The sequence below is a fragment of the Ictidomys tridecemlineatus genome, chromosome 2, assembly GCF_052094955.1.
Source record: "Ictidomys tridecemlineatus isolate mIctTri1 chromosome 2, mIctTri1.hap1, whole genome shotgun sequence".
NCBI classification, from domain to species: domain Eukaryota; kingdom Metazoa; phylum Chordata; class Mammalia; order Rodentia; family Sciuridae; genus Ictidomys; species Ictidomys tridecemlineatus.
In genome coordinates, this window is record NC_135478.1 from 200,360,898 (window position 1) to 200,372,438 (window position 11,541).

Here is an 11,541-nt window from a genome sequence, read left to right on the forward strand (position 1 = left end):
TGAAGACAAATATTAAAAAGTTTATTTCATGTGATTAATGCAAAAATAAGCACAAACTCTTCCCAAATAATATTGACTGTATATATTGTGTGATTATTAGGTTTGGGATGTGGATTTTTTTCTGTATGTTTAATTCTCTCTGGAATAGACTACAATAAAGAACTATAGTAAATATCTCTAAGAAAGGAAATGGTTAATTGTTCACAGAAATGGTCATTTTTTTCCTCACATAATTTATCATTCATGCTTTGTCTTTAAGACTTACTTCAAATAATGATTGCAATAATTCCCTTCAAATCAAAGAATGCATTGCATTACTTAATGTTTTTAATTCAAATGTCAGAATTGACGCCTTAAGTATGGGAAGTAATCTTTTACTTGATAAAGAACCAATTTTAATTTTTAGCCTATTATATCACTGTCATATGAAATTATCCAATAGTTTTTTAATCACTGTTCATTTTTATTTTATCCATGAACTAAACAAAAACGAATTTTTGTCAACAGCAAGAAAATTACATTTGACTTAGGGTGGATATACTCTGAAGACACAAGGTCTTTCAGCAAAATTTCTTTTACCTGATCAAATATTTAGCACTCCTTTGGTTTTGAATGCTGAAAATCCAATTTACTTCAGCTGAGGCAAAACCCAAAACAAACAAACCTCTAGGACTTTACTGACACACAGCTCAGTGCAAATCTGGTGTTTGACATGGCTGGATCTAGAGTTCAAACAATGTAATCAAACTCTCTCTCTTATCTATTTACACCTTCAGCTTTGTTTTAACTCCATCATAATACTGTTGTCTTTCAGTTCTTCATGTCATGGCTTCTCTTAGGTGTCTCATTGGATAGAATTTCTCCTTCATTTAAAAAAGATATTTAGCCAACAGTCCTTAGATTTCACCTTTGCAGCTTGTGATAAAGGGGATGGATCAAATCTCTGCCAGTGTCCATAAAGCAACTCTGACATGGGACTCTGGACTTGTGTGGGTTATATGCCCACCACTGTGCTCAATGGAAGGGCATCCCTTATAAATAGGATACAGAAGGGGTGCTTTGACTGACCATCCAGTTAGAGGTATAGGACTTGAAGAAGGCAGCTCTGGAAATAAAGTGTTGGGGAGACTCAGATGTGTACTATACAGTTCCTCAAAAGTGTGACAAGTTGGGGCTGGGGGATGTGGCTCAAGTAGTATCGCGCTCACCTGGCATGCGTGCGGCCTGGGTTCGATCCTCAGCACCACATACAAATAAAGATGTTGTGTCCTCCAAAAACTAAAAAATAAATATTAAAATTCTCTCTCTCTCTCTCTCTCTCTCTCTCTCTCTCTCTCTCTCTCTCTCTCTCTTTAAAAAAAACGTATGACAAGTTAAGGTCATACTCATGTTTCCAAAATCAAAGGGAAAATTCTCAGTTTTATTTCTGGTATAATTAGATTAGATTGGCATTAGATACCTATTATCAGCAGGCTATAACTGCATGGATAAGCTCCATTTGATTTACTCACTCACCAGTTGATGGATATTTGGGTTGTTAGGAGTAAAGTTTCAAAGTCACCAAGAAAGGTGGGAGGATGATTTGAAAATTATCAGATGAGCAAGAACTTTTGGATCAGAGTTGTAGAACAATGGCAGCTTAGAGCTTGACTCATCTAAGACATTTCAGAATGGCACATTTTGCACCAGTGTGAGTAGATAAGACTAACAGAAAAATGGCCAGTTAGTCTGATCAGTTAAGGCCTAGGGACCAGTATTTTCTTTTTCTATCTATCTATCTATCTATCTATCTATCTATCTATCTATCTATCTATCTATCTAATCAGTTATACATGACAATAGAAAGCTCTTTGATTCATTGTAATACACAAATGGAGCAGAATTCTTCACATCTCTGGTTGTACATGTGCTGAGGGCCATTGCCAAGTAGGAATGACGCATGGAAATTTCCTTGCCAGAGTACCCCATGTTAAATGGACTTGCCTTGGACATTGCATGTGTCTTTGACAAAGGTGACCCTGCTCAAGGACCAGGGTGGATCCAGGATTAGGGTGTATCCTGCAGGTTTTAGGAAGTTTCCGGGTTTAAGACAATTTGGGTTTAGGGCGTTCCGGTTTAAGACAAGTTTAGGGCATTCCAGGTTTAAAATAATCCGGGTTTAGGGAAGTTGCAGGTTGAAGGTTATTCCTGCTGGGAGTAGGGTGTGCCTGCTGCCTGAGTTCCCGCTGAGTTCTGGTGGAGAGAAAGTTTTGGGACGTGAATTGTGCTGGAGAACTTAGATTTCCCCTGAACGTGTTTGTGTAGAGGCTGGTGTGAGTTCGGGAATAAAGAATTGCTGTTTGAATCTACAAAGCTGTGAGTGGCTCGTGTACATGGAGTCACATCATTCATACAGTCATACATGTACCTAGGGTAATGACTTCTGTCTCATTCCATTGTCTTTCCAACCCTTTTGCCTCCTCCCCCACCCTTTACCTCATGAAAGTTCCTCCATTTATCCCATGAACCCCCCAATATGGATTAGAATCCATTTATCAGAGGAAACATTTTGCCCAGTATAGAGACCAGTACTTTCAATGAAGAAGTTAGATAGGCAACCATCACAAGGGTGCAGCTAAAGATCTACATTAACCACATTGCCTTATTGTTTTCCCTCACAAGTTTGACTTCAGGAGCACTTTCAAATCTTGGCAGAGACAAAGAACAAACACCAAGCTCCCATCTTGCCTCATCCACCAGTAAAACAGCCAAACACAAGTGCCCCAGTGGCAGGAAATGAAACATGTTGTTAAAAAGCAAGAAGCCAAGCTGGTTTAGGGGAGAAACTGATTGAGTTTCAAATTCTGGTGACATATTCAGGCAGAAATGTCTGAAAAGAATAGAAGAAATTAGTAATTGGAAGCAAAGAAAAAGACCAGGGCTATGATGATGAACAGGATGTCAGTATCACTTCTAGATAAGTAACAGATGGCTACTCACTTCCTGTCCCTTTCTTCTCACACACATATGCCTTGAGTTACAACTGTGGTGTTGTCTGCATGAACAGAACTCTAGTCTGGTTTTTAAATGGGGGGGGGAAGGACAAGTGTTGACACGAATAGTCATAAAACTTCTGCTGTAGGCTGCCTATGAGTCACATAGAATATTGAGCAAAATTGACTAACCTTGTTCTAAGGCTTCTGGAGAGACAGATGTTTTAATATATGCTATCCAGACACTCTATTATTCCACTAGCATCAGAATCAGTTGGGCACTTTCCTTCATCCATGAAGTTACTCTTTACCTCTAGTGGGATGGGTAACTCCTCCAATTGGGAAACAGAAGTCACCATCCTCTGGTATGGAAGAAAAGCCTCTTCATTTCTCCTGCTTTCCTGTTCTCTCAAATATAGGAATAATGTTTGTCTAATTAGATAAATATTCATGGCCATGTGTGGCCACCATTCCTTTCTAATGGATGGCACCTGGAAGAAAAAAAAAACATTATTTAAGTGAAATAAAGCTGGAAATGACCCAGATTTTAGAAGAGTGCATAAGCATGAATATTTATGTCACACACTAGCATTTACAAAGATTTGTTTTTCTCTTTACAAAGTTTTGTAATTGAGCTATAAAAATTCAGGCTATCCTAGAATTGAGCAAACATACTAAGTGCCCAGGATTGGATGTTAACACTTTAGTAAAGTTGGAGGGACTGAGTGAGTAGTGCCAAAGTATCTGTCCCCTACATCTATAAAATAACTTTTCTAATTCTTTGTGTAGTGACTTTGGTTTCCACAAAACTCCTTGCTAATCATCAATAATCAAATTATCTTTTTTAGTCTTGAGGCCTTAATAATAAAGACATATAGGGAGAATAAAGAACATTTTTGTTAATTGAAGAAATCATAATGTCTCCTCTCATCAGTTTTTATAGGTGAGAAAACAATGGAACATAATGGCATTTGTTTTACAACTGTAAAGATTACACGTTGATTTCATTTGTACTACTGATTGATTTTTTTGTTCCATTTCCTATGGAAAAGAAAAAATATCGATGGAGAAGAATTTAACAATAATGGAATGTTCTATTTCTTTCAAATGTGAGAATTATATTTAACTTCAGAATCCTTGTCCAGATGAGGGGGTACACAGACATCTGAGGGAATTCAAATTATCTGTAGACAGTTTCTGCAGCCTATGTGGAGGCCACAACTTGAGATGCTACCTTCTACCACAAGGAGAACTCCATGTGCCTCAAGTAAGATCAGATCTATATCCTTGCTTCCAAAGAAAAGATGATCTCCATTTAGTGAAGAAAGTTCAGCAACATAAAATAAGTAGGAATAAACGTATATGGCCAAACTCGCCTAAGTTAAGAATTTAAGTTACTGCTCTTACTGACAAGCCTTCGCTTTTATGGCCAGTTTGTGATGGCGTCAGGGATTTAAATGAGCACATAGCCTTTGCTTCTGTAAATTATTCCATAAAATCTGCTTTTGCTCAGAACAGTGACCAGGAGCTATTATGCAAATGCTTCTAAACCTCACACATGCTTAATGCACTACTGAATAACAATCTTGACCCTGACCCTGGCATCCATCTCTTAAAGAATCTGCTCTGTCCAAAGTTCTGGAAACCTTACAGAGAATATAGCTGCAAAGGAACAAAAGAAAAAAAAAAAGAAATAAGAAAATTAGTTGCACAAAGTCTAGCACTGTTTTGTGCAATAATTTTCATGATGTCCACCTTGGAATTTTTCTGTCTACTTCTCCTTTATCTCTGATATATCTAGTCTTTCTACCTATTTACCTAAATGTCTGCTGCAAATGCAAAAACAAACAAAATATCATGCAAAACATAGCATGTCCACTTTACTTGTGGAAATTCTGCTGATTTTTGAATTGTTTGTCTCAAACCAGTAGACCTCAAGCACTTACAGCCTGACAACTATCTCTGAGAAAAATTTTCTGTTCTCAAGAGGAAGAATTGAGATTAATAAAATTTAGATCCCTTTCAGTGAATATGCTAGAGATTAATGACTTTTTACAATTACCATAGATCTATACCCCAATAAACCTAATTAAGTACCTTCATCTTACATTTAAGAACAAACACAAAAAATCTTATACCTTATGCCTTTTATGAGTTCATAAATATACTAAACTTGCAAAACTATATGTGTCAAAATACATATAATTATATCTATAATACATGGTTTATACTATAAATAAAATCTCCTCTCTCAAAATCATTCATGCACTCATATCCTCAGGAGGAAATATTTCTGTCCTCCAAATCTGTCTCGGTTATAGAACCTTAGTTTTCCTTCTTCATTAGACAAATACTTTCTTTGCATCAAGGTTGGGGAAAAGAGCCTTTAATTAATTTTAATGCTTTCTTCAGGGATGGTTGTTCCATTGTGATTCTTCAAGTCAAATTATAGTGTTTAAAAGTATTTTATGGAAAACAGCACAGATATTTTTGTCCTGGTAAGCTGGTCTAGCCCTCAAGAGAAGATTGGTGACCCCAAGCTGACTCAAGACTGAGGGAGTTGCTGCCCAATTTCTGGGGGTTTCACTTGCTTCTAGCTTTCTGCTGTCTGGCCTCTCAGGGAATTGCCTTCAGCAGCAGGGTCACCTGGCCTAAGGGTGCACTGGCTTCCCAAGGCAGACCACACTCAATTACTGGTCAACGAAAGAGTAGACACCTCTGAAGAGTCATCTCAGTTTAGAGCTTACCATCACCAACTTTCTCTGCTAAGCTTCTTCTACCCCTGCCCACCAGCAATTGATCCTGAGAGCAGTGGCCAGTGAGCTTCTTGCTTACTAACCTCCATCTCAGAGTTGGCTTCCCAGGGCACAGGCAAACAGAAACATCATTTGATAACTGTTGTCCAGCAGATTGGGGAAAATTGAAAAATAACATGATTTTAATTAAAGAGGGACAACGGGCAAAGCATGGTCTTTGAGTTTACCACATTAAAATGCTATCGTACAATGAACCAGTGAACCAGCACTGTACACTCTTTCATCCAGCATGTCATCTGGTAGTATCCTGCTAAATCTTTCTCAAGAGGGACATGGTCTGTTTTGTCCCTAAGCTAATTTAATTGGTCTGGGCCAGGGCCAGGGCCAGGGCCTGCTAATTTTTCTTTATCTTTTTTTTTCTTAAGCTTTTGCTTTCTTTAATATATACTTAATATTGATTAAGAAGAAACTTAATTATGGATTTATTTTTGGTAAATATTTTTATTGTAGTACAGCACATATATAAAATGTACAGCTTAATGACTTCTCACAATACTCTGGATAACTTACAAAAAAAATAAATTACGTTGCAGATTATAATTATCCCAGCAGCCTCCTCTGCCCACTCCTGTTTACTCTAGAGTTAACCTATTTCCAGATTTCTAACACAGTGAGTGGGCTGTGCCTCTCTTTAAACTCTTTGTCAATGAAATTATACATTCTAAATGTGCTTTTCCCATTAAGTTTCTCTCACTGAATATTGTTTGTGCAATCCGTCAATATTGCATGTTGTATTGGATTTTCTCATTTTTATTGTACACATTTCTAATATATGCATATTCTTTGGATAACTTACAATACTATTTATTTATCCATGTGTTCTCCTAATGGACAACTGCATAGTTTCTCATTTGTAGCTATTACAAACAGTGAAACCACGCTATGTTTTTGATTCATATTCCTGTGGTATATGCTTAGGAACAGAATTGGCAATTCGCAGGAATATGTATATATACACTCTAGTAGATATTATCAAGCAGTTATCCAAGGTGGTTACATCAATTCTGCCAGAAAAATTTGAGAGTTCTAATTGGTCCACATCTCTATCAACACTTGGCATTTTATATACACAAACAGGCACACATTTTGGAGAAGATGCAGTTCTATTCTGTTGCAATTTTTATTTGCATTTTTTCTGTTGTCTAAAGATATTGAGCAATGTTTCAAATATACATTGGTCAGTTGGAGGTCCTCTTTTATTTAAAAACTTTCAAAATTTTTCTTTTCTATTTTTATTATTGATCTTCTCTCCTGTTGCATTTACAGGAGTATTTCATATTTTCTCCATTTAAATCCTTTGTCAGGTACATCTATTGCAAATAAAATCCATTTAGTGACTTGTCTTTCCACTCTTTTAATGGTGGTGTCTAATGAATAGGAGTTGATATTTTTCAAGTAGTGAAGTCTATCAGAATTTCCTTTTTTGGTTATTGATTTTTGTATCTTATTTAAGAAATTATTTCCAACCCAAAGCAACATATTTTTATTTTGAAAATTTTGCTTTACCTTTCAATTTAAGTTATATTTCACCTAAAATTCACTTAAATTAATTTTGTATAAGAAATAAGTAGAAAATATTTTATTTATATAAATATACAATTGAAATGAAATAATGACACTTATTGAAAAAATTAACTTACTTCCATTGTATTACAATGTCACCACTGCATAAATCAAGTGATCCTATGTCATGTTCATAGTAGTATAATCTATATCTGCTGATATATATATATATATATATATATATATATATATATATATATATATAAAAGAAACCAAGAAGCTGGTATCAGTTCAGAACCATTACAGGAAAAGTTACTGCAAAGCATGAATAAATTTTAAAGGAATACCAGACTTAATCATCTTGGAATGTGGGTGTCAAGTAATGACTCAATATAATGATTAAATCATTTTAACACTATCTAATGTTCTGAAATAACTAAATTTAGTCTATAAGAATAAAAGGAATTGAATGTTGTCTATATAAAATTCGACCATCTCAGCTGACTCTAATTATGGTTACTAACTGACAAGGTAATAAAACTGGATATTTTGGGTCCTGGCTAGAGAATACATCCGTGTCAATAAACTAAGGGAAACTGAGATGATTGCATGGATACATTTGGGACACAGTTGTAGCCCAACTGTAGAAATAAAGAGTCATGAGACCATAATCTTTTGTAAAACAGAAAAATTAGGTGAATATCTACTACATGAAAACTCAGAGCAGATTTCAATCCCTGAACAACTTATTGAGAAATTAGACTTTCATATATATAAAACTAATCTGCACCACTGGGAGAAAAATAAGTCAGTAAGTGGAGCGATAAAATTCCATGTCTGTCAAAGTGTCTAACAGAGCTATAGGAAAAAAACCAAAACGTATGCTTCATGTTTGAATGTATCAATGTGATAATTCAATATACTTCTTGAATAATAAATACTATTAAGATAAAATGACTATCAACTTGACTAAATTGATCTTGAATGATAGGTAATACAAAGTCTTTTAAAACATAACACTTGTATTTTCTAGGCAATGTAAATTAAACCTATCTTCTATAATATAAAATGATGTATTAGAAATGTCAGAGACGTCTTCAAAATTGGAATATTAAAAGGCCAGCCACTGCAAAGTGCCCGTTTTGATATTCAGCTTTACAATACACTGCTTTACTGTGGGGCCAAATATTGAGAAAAAAATAAAATCACATTTCCTGATGAACTGACATTAGGAAGGATCATTTCCCAGAAGAAGGACTTAGTAATGTGAAAGAATTATTGGAAAAGTGAAACATCTTGCTGTGAAACAAGAAAAAGACTTGTTCCTGCCATCACGGTCAATCACTCAGACTCACTGGGCTCATACCACCTTGAAGACTTTTCCTTCCATCCCTTCTTCCTCCGCACCTCCCTTTTCTCTTTCTTTCCTTTTGTTCTTTTTTTCTTCTCTGCCTGTACATACTAAGTCACAAGAATCTCACTTGTCCATGGCTCATTAACCGTATAAAGCATTTACTCCCAGACAGAAACTGGTTCGGTGGGTGGTTTGGAGGACTGTGTAACTTAGAGCTCTTTCCTTCCCTTGGGGCATCATATATATATGGTTCTCTACTTTCTTTCATATATATGATACTCTACTTTTCCCATGAATTTCACTTCTCATTTTAAATATTTCTATTCACTTTTAAATTTACCAATTATGGCCCTATTTCCTTGGAAAATTTCTCTCAATACTGAGGCAGGTTCATGAGTATACAATCTTTGCCAATGCATGCGACTGTCTCTCAGGCTTCTACACTTGGTTTTAGTGTTCTGTGGTCACTATTTTGACATTCTTAATAATTTTAACTTTGACCTTGTGTTCTGTAAATGAAGTCTAATGGAACAATGTACTATACATATGAGCACAGGAGATAGGGACAGTATTTGTTTTTGTTGTTCTCTTTCACCCAAATATAATGTTTGCAGTGATCCCTGAACATGGTTGACTTCATGAAGCATGAAAGTTCAGCAAGAAACAAGGTAAGTGTGTTAAGAGTGTGCCTATATCTAGGTACTGACAGCCCCCAAAGATCACATGTTCTACTTGATCCAGAACTTTGCAGAAAGAAGAAAATGACCGCGGACCCCTATACTATTCTTTCTTACTCATCTCTTATTAGCCAGTTGTACTGATAATAATGACACTGAAGCAGAAGGAAAGATAAAGCAATCCATATTTCCTTTTTCTTTCTTTCACTCTTAACTCATCAGTAGGCTGTAGGTCAAGGGAATATGTGCATATCAAGATGGGCAGTAAAAAGAGCTGTTGCTGGGCATAGTGGCACATCAAGTAAAACCCATTTGTTTGCTTGTAATCCCAGTGACTAGGGAGGCTGAGGCAGGAGGATCAGGAGTTCAAAACCAGCCTCAGCAACTTAACAAGGCCCTAACCAACTTATTGAGACTCCATCTCTAAAGAAAAAAAAAAAACGGACTAGGGATGTGGCTCCTGGGTTCAGTCTCTGGAATTCCTCCCACAAAAGTCATTTAGTTTTGTGCAGTGGTTTCACTGTTCTGTTAAGAATAAATTAAATACTTTTGGTGCTTTTAAAATTCAACTGAAATGCTTTATGTTGGTATTTAAAACTGTCATTTCACAATATCAAGATGAAAGGTAAAATTCATACTAGTAATTAGAATTTCTCTTCTTTATTAGAAGGACATTAAATGACAAATTGAATGTGACAAGTTGGGAGGATCATATAAGAAAGAAAAAGGGTTTATGTTTTAATATCTTTAATTGTACTTTTCTCCTGTTTTCTATATATATTTTTTGTTTCTTTGTGGGTTTTAAAAATTGTTTTCGATCTAGGGGTACTGCATTTTCATTTTGCACTGTGCCCTGCAAATGATGTAGCTAGCTCTGCTGAAGTCCTTTTAGTTAAAACTGCTTCACTTTTACTAACCATAGTTAAGAAGCATTACCTCAGTGCCAGTAATATTTCTGAATTACAGAAAGTGAAGACCAAGTTGGTGGCTCTTTGCAAACTCTGTAAGTTTTTTCTTGGCATACTTAAGAATTTTCAAGAAACCCACTTGTTCTCAAGCAAGAATAACAAAAATAGTTTGAAATTTTTCATTTCTTTGTCAGTGGTAGTTCTTTTTTTCAATGAACTACCTTTTTCTAATTTACTTTTATTCTACTGACCCTCACTAAAAATATAGAGCATTTCAGCTGTCTTGCAGGTCACATAGACTTTGGCTTTCAGAGGAATCAGGAGAGACATGTATTTTTAGGGCTGGATTGGGACATAAGCATGATTTCAGTCTCTAGGAAATATATGTTTTAAGTGTCAAATAACTGGCTTACAAACTAATCTTTGTTCCTTAGCCCATTTGCAAGTCAAGAGCTTTCTGATTTTAGTTTATGTTTTCTTACATTTCAAATACGATGCTCAAGATGCTCATTTGCTTTATGATTATGAAACACCTACTATATAACAGAGTTTTCAAAAACCACTTTGGAACATTTATTTAGTCAGGTTTGAGAGCTTAGCATGCTGTTCCCTTGGTTTGGTCCTAGAATTTAGTTAGGAAGAGGTAATACAAATGGACAGGAAGAAGACAAACAGGAAAAAGAAAGGTTGTAATTTTATACCAAAATTCAGATATTTGCTCTTCATATTCTTGTTTCCATAATTACTATAGAGGAGATGATATTATTTAGTCATTTTTAGTCATCTCCTGGAGACCTCTGAAAATTAGATGTTTTCTGTGATATTATCCTATGAGAATAGAGAAAAAGTTATAGATGCTATTCATCTCCAAGAATTTTATTTGCCTTCAGTCAGCAAGAAGAGTTAGAGATTTTAATTTAAAAATGAAAAAAAAAAGAAACAAACAAAAAACAGAACAACAGAAAAAAAGGAAAAAAGAATTCTCTCTGGTCTCTACGTCAACTGAGGTCATGTTTAATAATTACACCTCTGTGTATTAAATTAATCCTTTATGCTTTATCTTTTCAATGCAAAATACTAGGTCACAAACTCTATGTGAACCAGCTGTTTCTGGAATTCAGTTTTGGAATACTTTATTTTTTTTCCTTTTAACTCTATTTTACTTGTTTGTCTTCCTTCCAAGTAAGAGAGATAGTTTACAAAAGAGTAAGAAAATAGTTGGTTTTAGTGAACATATTAGATTTTCACAAATAATAATTTCACATTTGTTATCTTTTAGTAAGATGATATTTTCTAATGTGTTTTGATTAT